This window comes from Mesoplodon bidens (genome assembly GCF_964165515.1).
Source record: "Mesoplodon bidens genome assembly, chromosome: 18".
In the NCBI taxonomy this organism is placed as follows: domain Eukaryota; kingdom Metazoa; phylum Chordata; class Mammalia; order Artiodactyla; family Ziphiidae; genus Mesoplodon; species Mesoplodon bidens.
In genome coordinates, this window is record NC_138175.1 from 55,942,688 (window position 1) to 55,946,899 (window position 4,212).

Here is a 4,212-nt window from a genome sequence, read left to right on the forward strand (position 1 = left end):
TCTATCCCTCTCTCGGTCGTTCTGTCTCTGCTTCTCCGGATCCCCTTTCGCCCCCATATTTAGAAAGACGACGAGTGAATAAGACGCCCGCCTACCTGAAGAGACCATTTTCCACCTGAGTTGAACTTGGGACGGAAGAACCATGGGTGTCCACAAGGCTGGCCCAGGTCACGTCCCCCTACGTGGGGTGAGGGGAAGGGCTGACCAGGAAAGAAGCCTGTGGAGCAGAAGGACCGGCCTGAGACACGCGAGGACAGGGGGGCTGGGAGGGAGGGAGGGGGTCTCCGGAGAGGGGCGGGCTCTGCAGAACCCCAGGACCGGGGAGAGGACGCGGCCTGTCCGCGAGCGGGGCGACCGGCGCTGCCCTCCAGGGGCCGAGAGGGCGAGGCTGGGGGTGGGGTGGAGGGCGAATCCACCTCGCGGTCAAGGACTTTACAAGGGAGGCCGAGACAGTTACCAGGTTTTAAGCAGCGAAGTGTTGCGAAAGGCGGTGTATACGTGGACCGAAGGTAGAAAATACAGGGCAAGGACCATCCTCAGAGAAATCTATAACCCGAAGAGAAAAGATCCCCGAAAAGATTCAGACCGGCTAGATCTGAATTTACCTGGGGTAAATTCAGGGGCGGGTGTGGGGATTTCAGGTCCGTAGTCACTCACAAGACCCTGAGCAGGGAGTAAGAGAGGCCTCGCCACGCGGATTGTCACTAGAAAGAAACTCTCCCTGTGTCTTATGACCCTGTCTCCGCCGTATCCGCTTCCGGGTCCTCTGGAAATGGCGCGCGCGATTAGAAGCAGGGCTTCCGGGGGCCGTGGCCTGGGCGGAGCGCTTCCAGCGAGAAGCTGGAGGAGGGATCCCAGGTCTGAGAAGGGAGAGCGAGAAGTCCTGGCAGGGGGCGGGCACCAAAGACGCTTCCCAGTAACTTCACGTGCTTAGTTTAAGTGACTGTAACAGTTTTAAGGTAAAAAGCTTACAGTTGTGTGGGCCAGTTACGTCGGAAACTAAGATGTTTCCTCTTCAGATGAAAATGGTTTAAGTAAGGGAATGTCCTGTTGGTCCAGTGGTTAGGGCCTTGGTTAGGGAACTAAGATCCTGCAAGCTGCACAGCTGAACCAAAAACAAAAAACAAAACAAAAACAGAAAAACACACACACACTGAAGCAAGTTGTGGCGTGTGAACTTAGCTGCGGCATGCATGTGGGATCTAGTTCCCTGATCAGAGATTGAACCCGGGCCCCCTGCATTGGGAGCGCAGAGTTTTATCCACTGCGCCACCAGGGAAGCCCCCTGTATACTATTCTTAAAAGGAAACTGAAGAATTGACCTTTTCAAACTATTTCACTAAGCATTCCAAGCACAAACATGATTGTTCTACTTTTAATGATTTCTGAAAACCTTTTATATTCTAATATTTTTGGTTTACTTCCTATATTCCTATTTTCACTTCATGTAAATCAAGGTTTATGCCATGGCCTTTATTCTAGCACACACACACACAAAAACCCACATAAAATACATTCATATAGTGCATATTCGTGAAAGTATGTCAGGTTTCAGGTGGTGTGAAAAAGAAATAACAAGGCCAAGGCAGAGTCCCTTCACCCCAGGACAGCAAACCAAGTCTTAATTGTAGTTTCATCCCTCCCTAGAATGTGGCCTGAAACCAGTAACTCTTCAATTTCCAGATCAACTCTAGTGAGGTTATCTACAGAATAAGACCTCAGCTGCACAATTACCCAAAATAGGAGACCTAGCCTCAAACAATCCTTTTTTGTGTGTGCCAGTAAGTCTGTCTAACCCACTTTCTCCGTACAAAAGCATTCATAACTGCACAGCTCCTCGAGCACCACCCTATTTACTAGGTGGCATGATGCCCTACTCATGAATCATTCAACAAAGCCAATTATGTTTTTTTAAATTGTCTGTGTCGAGTCTTAGTTGCAGCACGCATGATCTTCATTGTGGCATGTGGGATCCTTCATTGCGGCGTGTGGGCTCTACAGCCTGGGGGCTCAGTAGTTGTGGCACCTGGGCTCTCTAGCTGTGGCGCATGGGCTTAGTTGCCCTGTGGCATCTGGGATCTTGGTTCCCTGACCAGGGATTGAACCCGCATCCTCTGCGTTGGAAGGCAGATTCTTAACCACTGGCCTAGTAGGGAAGCCCTAGCCAATTAGATCTTTAAATTTACTCAGTTCTATTTTTGCACATTAACGGAAGTCAGCCTCTAAAATGCACTGCTATGGTATTTTCACTATAGCCATCCGAATATTCCGGAATAGAGTGTGGAGAGAATAACTCAAGTACAAATTATGAGTATGTAATCTCCCCAAGTATGCTGCTTGATTCCTTCATGGAAAGACATTGTTACAGATACTTTCAGCCTTGAGAGCCTAATAGTGCATTCTCAGTTTCTGTAATATATTACTGAGGTGAGATAAAACTGTGTTGGTAGAAGGAACATGATTAATCCGTGGTTTAAAAAAAAGTGATTTATTAAATAAGAGACCTATAGGGCTTCCCTGGTGGCACAGTGGTTGAGAGTCCTGCCAACGCAGGGGACATGGGTTCGTGCCCCGGTCTGGGAAGATCCCACATGCCGCGGAGCAGCTGGGCCTGTGAGCCACGGCCGCTGAGCCTGCGCATCCGTAGCCTGTGCTCCGCAATGGGAGAGGCCACAGTGGTGAGAGGCCCACGTACCGCAAAAAAAAAATAAAAATGAGACCTATGATACATTCTGAATTAAACAGCAGCAGCAATTAAATGTGAATCATATAACTACAAATACTATTTGGTTTCTTCTGATTAAATTCCACTCATGGTTAACCACTCTCTATTCAATTTCCAAGAATAAGACTCATTTTTCAGATTTCCCTGGTGGTGCAGTGGTTAAGAATCCACCTGCCAATGCAGGGGACAGGTGTTCGAGCCCTGGTCCTGGAATATCCCACATGCCGCAGAGCAACTAAGCCCATGCGCCACAACTACTGAGCCTGTGCTCCAGAGCCCATGCTCCGCAATGAAAAGCCACCGCAATGAGAAGCCTGCACACCACAACAAAGAGTAGCCCCTGCTTGCCGCAACTAGAGAAAGCCCATGTGCAGTAATGAAGACCCAACGCAGCCAAAAATAAATTTACTAAAAAAAAAAAGACTAATTCTTCATTAACCATTGCCATTCAGTGGAGAATGTAACCACCATTTCCAGTGCATTATTTCTAAGAAATAACGAGTCCTAGTAACCTGTCACTCTCCTCCCATGAAAAGTCCAGTCCTTAATGCTTGATCTGTTCATGGTCAGTTGGTAGAATATTCTGTACTATAACCCACTGTAGCCTATCTATGGATGGGCACCTTGAACATAAGCATGATAACTGATATCATAGTTTTACATTGTTCTCTGCCCTCCCCTGATTCTAATTCATTGAATATTGAGTTACATAACTTAGTTTGTTTTTTTTTTTTTTTTGGCCGGGTCGGGTCTTAGTTGTGGCACATGGGATCTTCATTGAGGCATGCAGGATCTTTCGTTGCAGCAGACTGGGTCTTTGTTGTGGCAGGTGGGCTTCTAGTTGTGGCATGAGGGTTTTCTCTTCTCTAGCTGTGGCACGCAGGTTCCAGGGCACATGGGATCTGTAGTTTGTGGCACGCAGGCTCTCTTGTTAAGAAGCGCAAGCTCAGTAGTTGCAGCGCGTGGGCTAGTTTCCCCACAGCATGTGGGATCTTAGTTCCCTGACCAGGAATTAACCCCACATCCCCTGCATTGGAAGGCGGCTTTTTTTTTTTTTTTTTTTTTTTTTTTTTGCGGTAAGCGGGCCTCTCACTGTTGTGGCCTCTCCCGTTGTGGAGCACAGTCTCCGGACGCACAGGCTCAGTGGCCATGGCTCATGGGCCTAGCTGCTCCGAGGCATGTGGTATCCTCCTGGACTGGGGCACGAACCCGTGTCCCCTGCATCAGCAGGCGGACTCTCAACCACTGCGCCACCAGGGAAGCCTGGAAGGCAGATTCTTTACCACTGGACCACCAGGGAAGTCCTTTAGTATTGTTTTTCCAGGAAAGGTGGATATGAATGAACCACACCTAGTGAATTTGGCCCCTTCGTCTTGACTCCATCCCAGAGACTATCAGGAAAGTCCTGTAAGAAAGGTATAAAATCAAAAGACTTCAAACCTTAGCTTGAAATTCATAAACTAGCAATGGAGTCTTTTCAAGAACAC